Source organism: Cavia porcellus, unplaced genomic scaffold (genome assembly GCF_034190915.1).
Source record: "Cavia porcellus strain 051 isolate PalLab524CR breed Dunkin Hartley unplaced genomic scaffold, mCavPor4.1 scaffold_18, whole genome shotgun sequence".
In the NCBI taxonomy this organism is placed as follows: domain Eukaryota; kingdom Metazoa; phylum Chordata; class Mammalia; order Rodentia; family Caviidae; genus Cavia; species Cavia porcellus.
Window position 1 is genome coordinate 12,076,938 of NW_026947501.1, and position 17,666 is coordinate 12,094,603.

The following is a 17,666-nucleotide window of genomic DNA, read 5'->3' on the forward strand; positions in this document are numbered from 1 at the left end:
AACCAAGTAACAGAGAACGAACAATGGCTACTGTATTATCTCATTTTCCACAGAAAATTTGTTTATACTATCACACATAATAATATACAGTAAGATACAATATGATAGAACCAATGGAAACAGAAAAAAAAAGCATGGTGGGGCTTCAGAGTAAGATGATACTAAATCAGCACTAGTATTATAATGTCTTGTTTTCTTCCAAATAGCTGTTCATACGATCACAGATAATAAAATCAAATAATCTAGGATAAAATCATTCCAAATAATGAATGCAAACATTATAAAGCTTCAAAACAATGTAATGGGGAATCATGATTACCATAAACTCTTATGTACTCCTACCATTTCTTATACTATGGAAACTATATGGTATTTATACATGTGACGTTGATTTATTTCACTTATGAGTAAGGTCTCAAGCTGTACCCATTTATTTATAAATATCTCAATGTGATCATCCTTTATAGCTGAGGAGTACTCCATTGTATAAAAATACCACAAATTTTTTATCAATTCCTCAGTTGATAGATACTTAGGTTGTTTCCAAGATTTGGCTATTACAAATTGTGCGGCTATAAACATGAGTGAACATGTATCACTGTGGTATGATGTTTTCAGTTCTTCTGAGAATATGCCTAGAAGGGGAATAGTTGGGTTGAATGGGACTTCCAATCTCAGCTTTTGAGAAATATCCAGACTGATCTCCATAGTGGTTGCACCAGTCTACACTCCCACCAAAAGTCAGGAGAGTTCCTTTTTCCCCCACAGCCTCTCTAGCATTTGTTGTTGGTAGTTTTCTTGATCCTGGCCATTCTTTCTGGAGTGAGATGGAATCTCAGTGTGGTTTAATTTGCATTTCTCTAATGACCAATGATGATAAACATTTTTACATGTATTAATTTGCCATTTGCATTTCGTCCTCTGAGAATTGTGCACACATCTCAGAAGCCCATTTTTGGATTGGGTCTTTGAATTTCAGGGGTCTGATTTTTTAATTCTTTATATGTTTTAGACAGAAGTCATTTGTCTGAGGGACAGGTCACTATGATTTTTTTCCAATTTGTGTGTTTTGTTTTCACTATGCTGGAGATTTCTTTTGACATGCAGAAACATTTTAATAAGACGTGACCCATTATTGATTCTAGGAAGTATTTCCCATAGGGTTTGATTCTGGTTCATGAATTCTCTACCTATCCCTAAGTCTTCAAGATTTTTACCTAATTTGTCTCCCAACAGATTTATGTTTCTGTTTTAATATTTGAATCTTTGATCCATTTAGATTTTAGTTTAGTACATAGTGATAGGCATGGGTCTAGTTTTAGTTTTCAGCATATGAAAGCCAGTTTATCCAGCACCATTTATTAAAGAGACTGTGATTCTTCCAGTGAACATGTTTGGCCCCTTATCAAACATAAGGTGGTTGAGTGTGTTTGTAGTTGTGGTTGTATCATCTAATGTACTTTTTTTTTGTCTTTTTCCTTTTTATTGGTACCAGAGATCGAACTCATGACTGCCTGCTTTCAAGGCAGGCGCTTATGCCGCTGAGTTAAACCCCCAACCCCTTCAGATCTGTTTTTATTCCAGTACCATGTTGATTTTACTACAGCTGCTTTGTAGTATAACTTCAAGTCAGGGATTGTGATGCCTCCTGCCTTGCCTTTGCTGCTTAGAATTGTCTTTGTTATTCTAGGTCTCTTCTGGGTCCAGATAAATTTGAGGAGTGATTTCTCCAGATCTATGAGGTATGTTGATGGTATTTTCATTGGATTGCATTGAATCTGTATAGCAGTTTTGGGAGAATGGCCATTTTCAAAGTATTTATTTTCCTTATCCAAAAACAAGGATATCTTTCCATTTTCTGAGATCCTCTTAAATTTCCTTTTTCACAGTATTATAATTTTACCTGTACAGATCTTTTACTCCTTTTGTGAGATTAATTCCTAAGTATTTCATGTTTTTGGATGCTAGTGTGATGGTTGTGGCTTCTCTTGTTTCTATCTCAGTGATTTTGTTGTTAGTGTATGAAATGTTATTGATTTTTGAGTATTGATTTTGTATCCAGCTACATTGCTGAATTTATTTATTATATCTAGGAGTCTTTCAATGGAGTTTGAGGGTCTTCTATGTAGAATATCATGCCATCTGCAAATAATGATGACTTAACTTGCTCTTTTCCTATCTCTACCCCTTTTATTTCTCTCACTTGCTTAATTGCTCTTGCTAGTATTTCTAGTACTTTGTTGCATAGGAGTGGTGATAAGCGACATCCTTTACTTGTGCCTGATTTTAAGGTGAAGGCATTCAGTTTTTGACCATTTAATATGATGCTGGCTGTTGGTTTGTTGTAGATGGCCTTCATCATACTGAGGTAAAGACCAACTATTCCAATTTTCTGTAAGTTTCTTATCATGAATGAGTGCTGAACCTTATTGAAAGCTTTTTCTGCATCTATACAAATCGTCATGTGATTTTTACTTTTGGCTTTATTGATATGGTGGATTACACTTATTGCTTTTCATATGTTGAACCATCCTTTAGCCTGGCATGAATTCCACATGGTCGTGGTGTATAATCTTCTTGATTATTTGCTGCATCCTGTTTGCTAATATTTTATTGAGGAGTTTTGCATCTGTGTTCATTAGAGAGATTGGCCTGTAGTTTTTTAGTTGTGTCTTTCTCAGGTTTTGGTACTAGAGTAATATTTGCTTCCAGGAATGACTTAGGAAGGATTGTTCCCTTTCCATTTCATTGAAGAGTTTGAGGAGTGCTGGCAGTAAGTCTTCTTTGTATTTCTTGTAGAATTCCTCAGTGAATCCATCTGGGTCTGGGCTCTTTTTTGTAGGTAAAGACTTAATCACATTTTCAATATCATAAATAGAATGTGGATTATTCAGCAGTTTTACATCTTCTTGACCCAGCTTTGGTAGTTCATATGTTTCTAGGAATCTTTCCATCTCTTCTGTGTTATCAGACTTAGGAGAGTAGAGGTTTTGAAATAGGTGCTGATGATCTTCTGTATTTCCAAAGAGTCTGTACTGATTTCACCTTTTTCATTCCTTATTGTATGACTTTGAGCTGTTTCTTTCCTTTTTTAAATAAGGTTGACTAGGGGCTTATCAATTTTATTTATTCTTTGAAAGAACCAGCTCTTTGATTCATTGATTCTCTGGGTTATTTTTTTAGTCTCTATTGCATTAATTTCTGGTCTGATTTTTATAATTTCCTCCCTTCTTTTGGCATTGGGCTTGACTTGCTCTTCTTTTTCTAGATGTTTGAGATGTAGCATCAGGCTGTTGATTTGTATTTGTTCTGATTTCCTGATGTGGGAACTCAGTGTACTCAATTTTCTTCTGAGGACTGCTTTCATTGCATCCCACAGATTCTGGTAAGTTGTATTTGTATTTTAGTTTGCTTGTAGGTATTGTTTAATTTCTTCTTTAATTTCTCCTGTGAGCCACTGACTGCTCAAGAGTGTATTATTCAATTTCCATGTGTTTGTGGGATTTTTTTTCAGTTTCTTTTATCATTAATTTCTAGTTTCATGGCACTATGATCTGATAGCATGCTTGGGACAATTTCAACTCTTTACATTTATTTAAATATGTTCTGTGGCTAGTATATGGTCTGTTTTAGAGAATGTCCCATGTACTGCTGAGTAGAATGTATATTCCTAATTTTGGATGGAACACTCTGTATATGTATATCAAGTTCATTTGTTCACAGGTGTAATTCAGTTCTGTTATTTCTTTGCTTATTTTCTGTTTGGTTGATATGTCCCTTGGTGTCAATGGTATGTTAAGGTCTGCTGTTATAATTGTATTGTTGCTAATTTGATTTTTCATTTCTATTAATACTTGCTTTGTATAACTGGGTGCTCTAGAATTTGGTGCATATATAAGATTATTATCTCTTCTTCTTGAAGTTTTCCCCTAACCAGTATGCAGTGACCTTCTTAATCTCTTAGGAACATTCTTGGTGTGAGGTTCATATTGTCTGCAAATAGAGTATCTACTGCTGCTTTTTTTCGATTCCTGTTTCATGAACTATTGCTTTCCATCCTTTGACTTTAGGTCTGTGAGTTTCCTTTTGTATTAGATGGGTTTTTGTAGACAACATATGGTTAGATGTTGTTTCTTAAGCCATTCTGCCAGTCTGTTTCTTTTAATTGATGCATTGAGACCATTTACATAAATGGTTATAACTTTTATATATTGGTTTATTGTTGATATGTTATCTTTCTGCTGTTGCATCTTTATCTTTCCATTCTGTTTGTCTGCCTTGCTTAATGGTTTTGTTCCTTTTGTATCTAAACTGATTTTTAGTATTCTTTGCAGGGTTGGCTTGGTGATCATGAAGTTCTTCAGCTGTTCTTTGTCATGGGAGTATCTTATTTCTCCATCAATTTTGAAGGACATTTTTGCAGGGTACATTAGTCTAGGATGGAAATCATTTTCCTTTAGGATCTGAAATACTTCACTCCATGTTCTTCTTGACTTCATTGTTCTGAGAAGTCTGCTATGATTCTGATATGTTTTCCTTATAGGTCATCTGTCTTTTCTCTCTAACTGATTTTAATATTCTGCCATTGTGTTGAATTTCTAGGATGGTAACTATTATATGTCTGGATGTAGTTTTATTTTGGTTATGGCTATTTGGAGTTCTATATGCTTCACTGATCCTAATGTCAGTTTCGACATTCTCATGTTTGGGAAATTTTCAGCTATTACTTCTGTAAATAGTCTCTTGATGTCATTTGTGTTGTCCCTTTCTTTTTCATTTATCCCTCTCAATCTTATGTTTTTTTCTTTGCATCATCTTGCAGCTGTTAAATTGTTATTTCCTGACTCCTTGTTATTTTTAAAAGATCTTTCCTTTTCTATTCACTAACTGCAATCTTGTCTTTGAGTTCTGAAATTCTATCTTACTTTCATTGTGGCAGTTTTGACAACTCTCAGTAGAATTTTTGATTTCCTGCATATTTCTTTGAATCTGCTTCATGTATTCTATTTGTTTCTTATATTGTTTACCCAGGGATTCTATCCTTTTGTTTTGTTCCTCTAATTTTTAACTGTATCTTCTTTAGATCTCTTTCATTATTTTTTCATTACTTTCATTCATCATCTCTTTCATTACTTTTATCATTTCTTCTTTTACCTGGGAGATTATTCTAGTTTGAATTCCTTTAAAGCTTCCCAGAGTTGCTTCTTTATTTCCGTTGCTATTATTTCAGGTGTTTCAGGTGTATGACATATATTTACTTCTATGTGCATGGCTCCTAGGCTTTCTTGGGATGGGCTACAGGTTTGAGATTGCATTTTGGTCTTTTGCTATTTCTGTATTCTAAGTGTTGTTCCAAGGCTTCCCCTGGGCATGTTGGAAATCGTCTTCTATGCCCTCGTCTCCTGGGACTGAAAGGAGGTTGCTGAGCGTGGTCCAGTCAGGCCTACAGGACCTCCCATGTCACGTCTAGTGTTCCAGGAAGCTGGACAAGCAGCTAACCACTGTGGATGATGGTCCAAAGCACTCCCCAGGCGAGGACCAATGGGTTGGAACTCACTTCACATGCCTTCAACTACCCTGATTGAAGAAGGTCGCTGGGTGTAATTTAATCAGGCTGCAAAACCTCCCAAGCCTAGTGTAGTGTGGCTGGAAGCTGGGCAGATCCTTGACCACTGGGAGTGATGCTCTTAAACACTCCAGGGGCTCAGGATGGTGAGCAGGAACTCACCCCTGCCAGCAGCACAGTTCCCTGGATTGAAAGGTCACTGGGTGTGGCCCAGGCAGGCCTGAAATCTGCAGAGCCCTGTCTAATGAGGCTGGAATCTTGGCAAGTCCTTGACCACTGGGTGTGATGATCTTAAACTCTCCTGGAGCTTGCGATGGTGTGTAGGTACTGACCTACTCCCGCAGCACAGTTCCCTCCTCTGGCAGCCCCGTTACCCAGATTGAAAGATAGTCACTGGGCATATCCTAGGCAGGCCTGAAACCTGCAGATCCCAGTCTAGTGTGGCTGGAAGCTGGACATAGCCTTGACCACTGGGATTGATGATCTTAAACTCTCTTGGGTCTTGGGATGTTGAGCAGGATCTCACTCTGCTGATAGCCAGTTCCCCAGATTCTATATCTTCTTGTTTCAACTTGGTAATTATGATTCCAAGGACTTATCCATTTGTCATGGTTTATGTGGGTGGCCCCCAGGCCTCATGTGTTTGCATTGTGCATTTGTGATTGGTCATTGTCTAGCACTTGGACTGATGGTGTCAGTGCTCCACCCACATAGGGGTGGAGCCAGGAGGTGATGTAATGGCAGGAAGAAGGCGTGTCTTGCTCTTTTCCCAGGTTGTGCCTTGCTGTTTGTAGCCACCATGAACTATGGCCCAGCCATGCCACCCTGCATTGGAGCCAACTGAGTGTGGACTGAAACCTCCAAAACTGTAAGAAATAAACCTTTCCTTTCCCAACTTTAGCTTCAGGTATTTTGTCTCAGGAACAAGTTAAAGTAACTAAGGCAGAACTTGGTACTGAGGAGTGGCACTGTTGCTGTGACTATACCTGACTATGCTTTTGAGGGGCTTTAGAAATGGCTTGTGGGCAGATATTGGAAAGCTTCAGGCATGTGCCTGGATGCATAGATCTGGAGCAGCTTAGACTGTTCTGTAGAGGAGATTCTGGTCAGAGCTCAGGAGATCAGAACTCTGATAGAAAGCTTCATGGTAAAGATCAGGCTTGGGAAGTTTCGGCTGGGAAGAAGGACTGCATTGGTTATTGGACTCCCTGTGATGTGTTAGGGCTTAGCAAAAAGTTTGTCTGCATTTTGCTCATGCCCAGAGACTTTGCCTGAGACTGAAACAAAGGGCAATGGACTGATTAATCTGGAAAAGGAAATTTCAAAGCAGTTGAATGTTGAGGCTGTGGCGTGGCTATTGTTGGGGTTAGCCAGGTTTATGTTGCAAATCAAGGGCAAAGACCACACCAGGTAATTTACAATACTGAGAATTTGACCAGAAGGAAGACTCCAGGAAAAGCTGTAGATTGTAAGGACAGGGTTGAGACTTTGATTCCTTAGGAGAAACAAAGAGATAAGAAAGATGACCCTGGAGAATCCCAGGAAACAGTGGTTCCCCACGCTAAGCAGCTTCAAAACTGCAAAAGTGAAAGAATTTGCTCAGAGTAGAAAGCTGCAGAGCACCATGCTCCAGAATGGCAATGGAGGCCACATGAGGTTCCAGAATGGTGGCAACATAGAGAAGCTTTACTTCACAATCAGGTTCACAGAGCCCAATGATCCAGGCAATCAACCCCTATAGTCAAGGGAAAGAAAAGCCTGGCTACTGCTCCAGCTGGCAACAAACCTTGGTGACATCCACATGGTGCTGATTTTAGGTGCAAGGAAAATGCACAAATTCTGAGGATAAGATGGCTTCCACCTCGATTGCAAAGGGTCTGGGAGGCCAAGCAGTGTGCCCCTGAGAGGGCAATTTGTAAAGATGCAAAGGTGAGGCCAAAGGTGCAGTGGAGACTCCAGAAGTGTGGAAAAGCCAGGAATGTGGATCATCCAAGGAAAGCTACAAGAAGGGAGCAGAGAGGGTTTAAGAGAGAAACTGTGGGAGCTGATATCTCTAAAAGTGCTGTGGGGGTGAAATCATCCAAGCCTTCTAGAGCTTGCAACCAGATTGCTTCAGATGCTGAGCACATGGAACTCTAGGACTTAGTGTTTGTCCTGCTGGATATTGGACTTGCTTTGTTTCCAATGCTTTATATTCCCCTATTTGTAACTTTCGGGATGCTAATGTTTGTCTTGTGTCTTTGCATTTCAGAAATGTTTAACCTTGTTTCATTTATACAGGGGGTTACAGTAGAATTTGCCATCTATCTTGGAGGAGACTTGGGACTTGGACTTCTCAGTAATGCTAAAACTGTTAGGACGTTGGCAACTTTTGGAGATGGACTAAATGTCCTCTGTATAAAAGATGTACATGAGTTCTGGGAGCCAGGGGTGGAATGTCATGGTTTATGTGGTGACGCCCAGGCCTCATGTGTTTGCCTTATGCATTTGTGATTGGTCATTGTCTGGCCTTGGATTGATGGTGTCAGTGCTGCATTCACATAGGGGTGGAGCCAGGATGTGATGTAATGGCAGGAAAAAGGCGTGTCTTGTTGTTTTGCCAGTTTCTGCTTGCTGTTTGCAGCTGCCACAAACTGTGGCCCAGCCATGCCACCCTGCCTTAGAGCCAACTTAGCATGGACTGAAACCTCCAAAAACTGTAAGAAATAAACCTTTCCTTTCCCAACTTTGGCTTTAGGTATTTTGTCTCAGCAACCAGTAAAAAGTAACCAAGACACCATTTCTTCATCATTTTCTATCTTATTGAGGATCCTTAACATAGGTATTAATGATCTTCTGGATTTACACAGGATACATTGAGATTTTGTCCTTTTTCATTCATAATTGCAATTATCTGACTCTTTCCTTTCCTTTTTTGGATAAAATTGCCTAAAGGTTTGTTAATTTTATTTAATCTTTTAAAGAATCAACTCTGATAAATTTATTTTGTGTATTATTTTCTTAGCCTCAATTGCATTAATTTCTGCTCAGAGCTGTACAATTTCCTCCCTTATGTGAATGTTGGGCTTGATTTGTTCTTCTTTTCCTAGAAGTCTGAGGTTCAACATTAGGTGTTTATTTGAGCAGATTCTGTTTTGCAGCTGTGAGAATTCACCATTATTAATTTTTCTGTCTTAGCACTGCTTTTATCACATCCCATATGTTTTAGCATGTTATCTTGGCATTGTCATTTAGTTGTAGACATTGTTCAGTTTCTTCTTTAGTTTATCTGTCCCAATGATTGTTCAGTAGCGCGTTATTTAATTTTCATGTATTTATGGACTTTTTGTGGTTTCTTTTGCCACTGATTTGCAATTTCTTTGCAGTATGGCTTGATACTGTGCATGAAATAATTTCAATATTTTTGCATTTACTTAAGCATACTCTATGATCTGGTGTATGGTCTATTTTGGAGAATGTTCCATGTGATACTGAGAAGAATGTGTGTTCTGATTTTGTGAGGTGGAATACTCTATAGACGTTTATTAAGATGGTTTATTCATGGGTTTGGATCAGTTCTGATATTTGGTTGCTAATTTTTTGTCTAGTTGATCTATCTATGATGACAATGAAGTATTAAGGTTCCCAAAACAATTATGTTAGTGTTTATTTGATTTTTCATGTGTGTTAATATTCTTAATATAGGTGAGTACTCCGCTATTTGTTGTATATATACTGATGATTGTTATGTTTCTTAAGAGTTTTCCCTTAACAAATATGTAGTGATCTTTTTAGTCTCTTTTGCTTAGTCTTGTCTTGCAGTTCATTTTATCTGCAAACAGGTTAGCTATCTCTGCTTTTTTCTGGCTTCTTGTCACATAGAGTGTTGTCTTTCATACTTTGATTTTCAGTCTATGAATTTCTTTTTGAGTTAGATGTATTACTTGAATATAGCATATTTTCACACATTTCTTCTTCATCCATTTTGCTAGTCTATTTCTTTTTATTGGTGAATTGAGATCTATTATATTATTTATATTACATCATAGTATAGTTTACATATGTTGGCTTTTCTTTGTCATTTAATGTTCCTGTTGTTTTTTTCCTGTCTTTCCTCCATGTCTCATTGCTTCCTCTTCCCAGCAGCTTCTCTCTATTGGTATTCTTGGTAATCTTGGTATTGTGGAGTTCCTTTTCTCTTTGTTCACTATTTTTCAGAGCTTTTTGTAGTGCTGGATTTTTGATCCTGAAGTTCTTCAGTTGTTATTTTTTCATAGAAGTATTTTATGTCTCCATTAATTCTGAAAGATAATTTTGCAGGATATATGAAATTGGGTTAGAAGTTGTTTTCTTTCAGAGATTGAAACACTTCAGTCCAAGCTCTCACTGACTAAAGGGTTGTACTGAGAAGTTTTCTGTGATTCTGATGGGCTTTCCTTTATAGGAGTCCTTTCTTTAAAGGCTTTTCATATTCTGTTTTTGTACCGAATTTCTGGAATCTTGATTACTGTTTGACAATGTAAATTTATTTTAGTCATGACTAATTGAAGTTCTGTACGCTTCACTTATCTGCATGTCAAATTCTTTTCCCATGCTTGGGAAATTCACTGCTATTACTTCTCTGAACAGGTTTTCTATGTCATTTGTCCAGCCCATAGCTGCTTGCCTTCTTGTACTTCAGGACACAGGGCAGTGGCTACCCTTGTCCTGTCACCAGCCAGGGCATCTTGCTTGCTTGTGCCTTTGAACCAAGGATGGGGTGAGCTGTGACCTTGTTTTGTCACAGGCTAGGGGATTAATTTTTGTCCTTTGCAGCTGGTGCTAGGGGCTGGCTTTTGGCATTTGCCAGACTAAAGTCTGGGTTTCACCCTCCTCTTTCTCAGTCAGGTGTCCTCAGTCTGTCATTAAAGTGTTGGCTATCTATTGTGACTGGACAGCCCTTCCCTCATTCAACTCCCAGATATTGGCACTTGAACCATCCAGCTTGTTCTGCTGCTGGAATTAGAGCCTTGGAGCACTTTGAGGTAAAATAGTGCTCCCACCGTTCTGCTGCTACTTCATCACGTCGGGCACCCACCACTGGGATGGGTCAGTTGGGAAAGTGTCTCTTGTTCTCACTGCTGCCTTCCAAGTCTAGGTGAGGTCTCCAATGCTGGTTCTGTGGGGCATCTCAGGAACAGTGTCCCGTCATGCAGGGCCTTAATCCACGTGGTATGCAAGGCCTTGCTTGAGACTATTTTAAAACTAAATTGCATTGTTCTTTTTCTATGAAATATTATTTCCATTATATCCAATTCAAGTTTGATTGAGCAGAAATTATTTCACTCAACCAAAAAAGAACTATTTTTGGAGGACAGCTTTCTAATTCTATATCTCTGATTTGACTTTAAAACTTACATCCCTTTTCTTTTACTCTTTGGTGACTATTTTACCTAAAAATTTTATTCTAACTCCAACCCATTATATTTAAAACAAACTCATTATCTTTCTTTGTAGGAAAATGTCCTTTTAGTGTATGTTTATAGATGTCATTATTCTTTTAAATTGGTGAGACTATAAACTTTGAAGCCATTTATACTTTCTATATTTTTAATTCTTCCTTTGCCAAGAGCAACCAATTAGCAGTATTTTTTGCAATAGTTCTTTTCAATTTCCTGTGCTCCAAGGCTATTCCAGGGTCATTATTTCATGTATGGATGATGTTAATACCAGCTAACTTTTTCCACTCCTTTATTTCATCATGCAGACTCAGACAGTTGGGTCGCTCTGTATAAAACATTAGCTAAAAGCCATAAATGGTAAGGAAAATATAGCCACATCAGTGGAAGTTTTATTACAATTCATATTTAACATGAAGACAGACATTTTATCTGTCTTGTTTACTGCAATATTCCCAGATTGTGGAACAAAGTTCTTATGAATAGATTCTAAATGACTGGCATGGAAATTGTAACTGTCCTACCAAGTGATTCCTTATAGGTTTAAATTTTGTTTGGTTGTGGACAGAACCTATGACTTGTTACTATTCAATGAAATACGACAAAGGAGATAGGGTGTAATTTCCATGACCACATTATAGGAAATTATAGCTGTTATTTTGTTAGGAGACTCCATCTACTACTGATTCTTTCCATTGCTAGCTTTAATGAAGTAAATTGCAACGTGAGGAAGCAGAGCAAAGACGATCTCTGCCCAATAGTTAGAAAGTTAATAATGATCTCATCAGAAGAGAAATATGTAAATCTTGCCAATATTCATATCCACCTTAATACAATGAAGCCTTTGGTTTTGGTCAGTGCATTGAAGACAGTCTTGTGAGGGATGGTAGATCAGAGGTCTCAATTAAGCCATGCTAAGATTCTTGATTCACAGAATATGATATGAAGAAATGCAAATTGCTAATACCTAAAAAGTTTATGGTAATTTTCATCTCAGTTATATATAATACAAATGCTTTTGTATTTGATATTGAATATTTGTATTTGATACTGAATATTAAATACTTGATAGTTTGCAAATATTTATTCATTAGAAAAGTGAGTTAAATATTCTTTTTGGATTATTATGCAATATTAAATATTTGTATTTGATACTGAATATTAAATACTTGATAGTTTGCAAATATTTATTCATTAGAAAAGTGAATTAAATATTCTTTTTGGATTATTATGCAATATTATGTGTGCACCTTAAAATATGTTCTAAAAATGTGATTACCAGTTGAGAAAACTAAATTTATTTTAAAAATAAGATTTCCAGTCTCAAGGTATTTTTTCCCAGCACTGGGTAATTATGAAGTGGCAAATGAGGTAGTCTCAGTTATTGCTTTTGACTTTCAGTTGTTGTTTGATACCTAAAATCTCTGATGCTACTGAAAATGTTTAATTAAATGTGTGATCTATATTTTCACACAATAGTTAATTAAACCTATGTCTTCTGACACGAGATGAATAGTCCTTTTATTTTTTCACAGGGATTTTGAAGTCCCAAAGTCATTTTTGAGGAGAATGCTTAATTAAATTTGCATTGTTTTTAAAATACCTTTACTACCAACAACATACCGTACCATTGTGTTAGATATGTATAAAGAAAATCTTGTAATAAATTTAAACATTGCCAATATACTTTAAATTTGAGTTCTGTAGAATTTGACTCACTTTGCAATATCTAATGTTAAAATATATATATATATATATATTAATATTTCATATCTCTTTTAAAATACTTAAAACTCACAGTTCTCTTAGGAAAAAAAGAATTTAAACAACATTTACAAAACATGCAGCAATGGAACTTGAAGAACACTTTTTATTATAAATATCAAACAAAAGTATCTATAGGTTATATACTCACCTGGTCATTAGCAGACATTACTGTGTGTCAGCCATTCCTGAAATTTTTTTTTAATTGAAGGAGAAAAAGGAAAAAAAAATTACTATAATGTATAAAAAGAAAAAAAAGTTACTATAATGTATCCTGCTTTGTTTTATTTTTCCCTTAATTAAAAAGATAAAAATAAAAAAGTAAATAATTTTTAAAAAAAGGAGATTGAGATAAAAGAGGGCATAACAACAAAACAGCTCAGGTCAAAGCATAACCATTTAAGCAAAATAGTGTTTCATCACAAGATATCCTGACCTAAAAGTAGTTACCATAGTGTCTCTTTCCTTGAAATCTTTGAATATAACTTTGTATACTGTAGCACCAAACATATCGAGACAATGTAAAACCATTCAAGAGAATGACAGTATTACAGGGTATTTAGAACCAACTATCAGAAAATGAACAATGGTTTCTGTATAATCTCTTTGTCTATAAAAGTTTTTGCTTATATTATCACATATAATAAAATCCAATAAGATACAACCTGTTAAGACGGATGGAGACAGAAGAACAAAAGCTTGATGGGACTTAAAAGCAAGATGATACTAAATCAGCACTAGCTATTATGATGTCTTGTTTTCTCCAAAATAGCTGTTCCTACCATCCAATCTTCTCTGCCTCATTCCTATTGAGCTCTTTTTCTGTTGTTAGTTGTCAGTTTGTCTTCTTCATTTCGCTTTCTGCTCCATTCATTGTGGCCTCTCTGCCACTGTTTCTGGAATCTTGGTATTTTTCTTTTTTAGAATGTCCTTTCATATTCTCTGTAGAGTTGAATTGGTGGTTGAAAATTCCCTTAGTTTCTCTTTATCCTGGAAGCACCTTGTTTTTCCATGAATTTCTAGGGACAGTTGTGCAGGATATATCAATCTTGGCTGGAGGTTGTTGTCTTTCAATGCTTGAATTATTTCCCCCCATGCTCTTCGTGATTTGATGGTTTGTGCAGAGAAGTCTACTGTAATTCTGATGGGTGTTCCCTTGTAAGTGATCTGTTTCTTGTCCATGAGAGCTTTTAGTATTCTGTTCTTATATTGGATTTCTGGAATTTTGATTATTATATGCGTGGGTGTAGCTCTGTTTGGGTTGTAGGTGGCTGTGGTCCTGTATGCCTCATACATCTGAGTATCTTTACCTTTTGCTAAATTAGGAAATTTTCTTGGATTATTTCTGTGAATAGCTTTTGTAGTCTATTTGTCTGTGTCCCTACTTCATGTTCTTAATTTTTAAGTTATAGATCCTCTTATCATCTTCTAGCCTTTGTATTATTGCTGTTTGTTTTCTTGTTATTTTTAAGAAGTTTTCCATTTCATGCTCCCACATTACAAATCTGCCCTCCAGTTTAGATAACCTATCTTTAGTTTCTTTCAAGCTGTTATGTCCAGACTTGTCTTCAATTATAAGGATAATAATAAAATATAAGAAATTTTAGTTTGCAGTTGAATTAGTAGACAGATGAAGCTCACAGTAAAGTCTTTGAGAAGGCTAGATTAGAGAGTATATCCATTGCTAGCATTAACATATAATTTATAAATATTGTTCAACCTAATTCTTTCTATGCAGTACTGAAAAATATTTAAATGTTATGATTAAATTTTATAAAACTAATACCTACTCATTTATTAATTTTTTCATAAGGCCAAGAGTATTTAGGAACTTTATTTGGAATTGTAGCCATTTTAGATATTGAATGCTAAGTGATGCATTTCTACATGAGATGATCATGAAGGTAAGCAGAAGAGCTTTCCAAAGGCCTTGAACTTGGCATAATTCAAAATTGGGAATATTAAATTTTTCCAAAACAAAAACATATACATTTTTGAATGTTAGCTCTATTAGTTCACTGGGCGTCTCCTAGAATATATGACTTGAATATGGAGAAACAACTTTGTTAATATGGCAAATCTTACCCTACTTCTCTGATTTTCATTGCCTACCTCAACATTAAGCAATTTTTGCTGTAGCATTCTCTAAACTGATTCTTCAGGGATCTCATAATTCTTAAGACTTTACGTGTTTTAGTTCTTGGCCAGGATAAAATCCATAGTTGTACTTTTCACAAGTAACATTTATTCACTTAGAGTTTGTTTATTCTCAGATGCAATATATCTGCTTAATATCTTTTAGTGTATATATTCAAGTGAATCCTGGCACTTCCAGAGGAGATAGTCACACAGTCCTAATAAAAGCATAATGTCAATTTTTGAGAGATATTTTCAGAGATTTTATATTAGTGTTGCTTTTTATATAAAATATGAAGCTTTTTATATATAAAAAGCTTTCCTTTTTATATAAAAATATATATTTTTATTAAAATATTTATTAAATATTTAGTTAAATATATATATTTTTAAATATATAAAATATACATTTTTTATAAAAAGCTTTCCTTTTTATAAAAAATTAAGACCAATAGAATATGAGATCAAATTAGGTATGGAATTTTAGAATTAGGAATATTTTAAAAATTTCTCAATCAAATACCTTCATTTCTTTAGACAGGAGAGCATTTTCTGGGTCCAATTAATTTAAGAAAAGAACAGAACAGAGTGGTAGAAATATCTACATATTTGGTATGATAGCATTTTTCATATTTTATCTAATGTTCTATGGACATCTGTGTTTATTACCTTCACTATCACACATTTTAAAAATACACACTGAAATATTACATCACAGTGTTAGGCTTCCATGGATACAAGTTATATAAATAATGAAGACTGCTTTCAAACAGTATCCCTAGGTCCAGGCAAGAGCTCCTGCTCCTTGTTAGGCCCTGCCCTCCTGAGGATGCTTTCTGGACTGCCTACTGGTGTGGATGGGATTAAATGTTGCTTCCTTGATCACTTTTGTTATATGGATCTCTTGCATTCTCTTCCTCAATTCAGTGCCTTCATAGACCTATTCACAGGGAGACCTGTCCTCCTAGAGGTGGAGTGCATCTTTAGCATGAAGAACTCAACGAGTAAGGGATGGTTAAGATGCAGCCTGCTGTGGATGCTTGCATGCGGAAGGCTGGGTTTTCTGTGTGTGCTCACAGGAGGTCTCAGATTGAGGAACATCACTGTGGGCATGAAGAGAATGGAGCTGGGTGGGATGTAGTGGTTGAATTTCACTCATGGTCCCATCATCTAGCAAAATGAGGAGTTTAAGAACTATGAATTTATACAAAGATTACCTGGGTATTGGAACATATATTTATCAAGACAGAAGATGGATGTATTTTATAAAATAATTGATTCAAACTTGACTTTTGGGAAAATATAGAGCTATCTAGTACTTCTAAAAATTCCCCAGCCAGATTCAGTGGGAGACAGACTCATTGCTCTCCTGTAATAAAACAGGAGACCTAACTGTAATCAGCAGCACTCTCAAAACCAGATGGGGGGCATTCATAAAAACAAACCTGCGAGAACTAAACTTTCAAAATTTCATGATTTTTCAAGGCCATTAGATGCAGCTTTTCCCTTTTGCACAAACTGCACAAACTTCTCTTGCCTGAAGACTTTGTTTTGATTCAACACTGATAGGTATCGCATCAGATGGCACTTGCTCCTCTTGTGATCTGCTTGTATTAATGCTCAATTCTCTTAGGGAAATTAGCAGGCATTAATTTCCTAATTTAAATTCAACAAGGGAGATTAGATACCTGTGCTTTGAAGAAGCATCATATCAATCAAAGGAAATGATGGCTCTGACTGAGTATAAAGGCAGGAAACAGGAGCATAGATCTTTAAGTAAATCTTGGATATGTTATATCTTAGAGAACAAATAGAATTTATTGACATGGAAATTCTCATGTGTGGGTCAGATTTAAATGTCCCAGTGGGCAGGTGGCAATGATTGCTGTGATGATTCTGCTGTAGCTTAGGAATGATGATTATCTAAAATAAATTAGGCATAAAATGGATCTTTTAGCATATGCCAGATTATTCAGAGATGAGGACATCAGAACAGGAGCATAATCAAACACTTGAGAAACCACTATCATCGGCATTCCAGAAGCTTTTAAAGATATTCTTTTTCCTCTATGTAATAAGGAACACACTTGTCAATGGTAGAGGGAGAGACAGTAGAAAATTTGAGATTTCATATGACTATTTGCTGTTGGTCAGGATGACAAGAAATGTTATTATGAAACTAGATTCCAAATGAGAATGAAAGATCCCAGAAATCAGAGGCCTGGTGGCATCATGGTGTCAGATGTAAGGCAGATGAATTTCCATAATTGGTATGAAGGTCAAAATAGCAATCAGAGTGTCTCAACTACAAAGATGTGTGTAGCAGGCTAAGAGGTCATGATAGTCCTACGAGTTAAAGTTAACACTAAACTATAGTAGTTGTTTATTGATAGTAAAAAAGGATGTGACATCAGTCAATTAAATTAAAATTATGTGCTGCCAGTTTCTACATCTAAATCAGTTCACAAGCTCAGAGTCCATTGATCAAAGAGGAAACAAAGTCTTGAAAATTGTCACAATTATATTTGTTAAATATTCCATTGTTTTGTTCTGTCACCTTTACCAGCGTTACAGTGGCCTGAGCAGGAGGCTTACTCAGGTATTTAAAGATAGCTCTACATCGAGTCTGAGCAGACTCTGACTCCATATATTTTAGACAGTGGCATAGTCCTTCAGTGACACAGCCATGGTGGAAAAGGGAGTTCTTTATTTTGTATTACAACTGCCTGAAGATTTCCAGACAACGTATTTCTGTGATTACCCTTTCTCTCTGGGGAGATGAA

The 17,666-nt window shown here is 36.1% G+C and overlaps 1 long non-coding RNA gene across 1 annotated transcript in view; it reads right to left on the bottom strand.

The window, feature by feature from the left end:
- Positions 1-1,460: 1,460 nt before the first annotated feature.
- Positions 1,461-17,666, bottom strand: part of LOC134471265 (uncharacterized) — a 93,677-nt gene continuing 77,471 nt past the window's right edge. Inside the window, exons 2-3 of the long non-coding RNA XR_010040557.1 lie at positions 12,899-12,935; positions 1,461-9,846 (exon numbers count right to left, since the gene is read on the bottom strand). This is a non-coding gene — a long non-coding RNA (uncharacterized LOC134471265). The remainder of the gene's footprint in view (positions 9,847-12,898; positions 12,936-17,666) is intronic.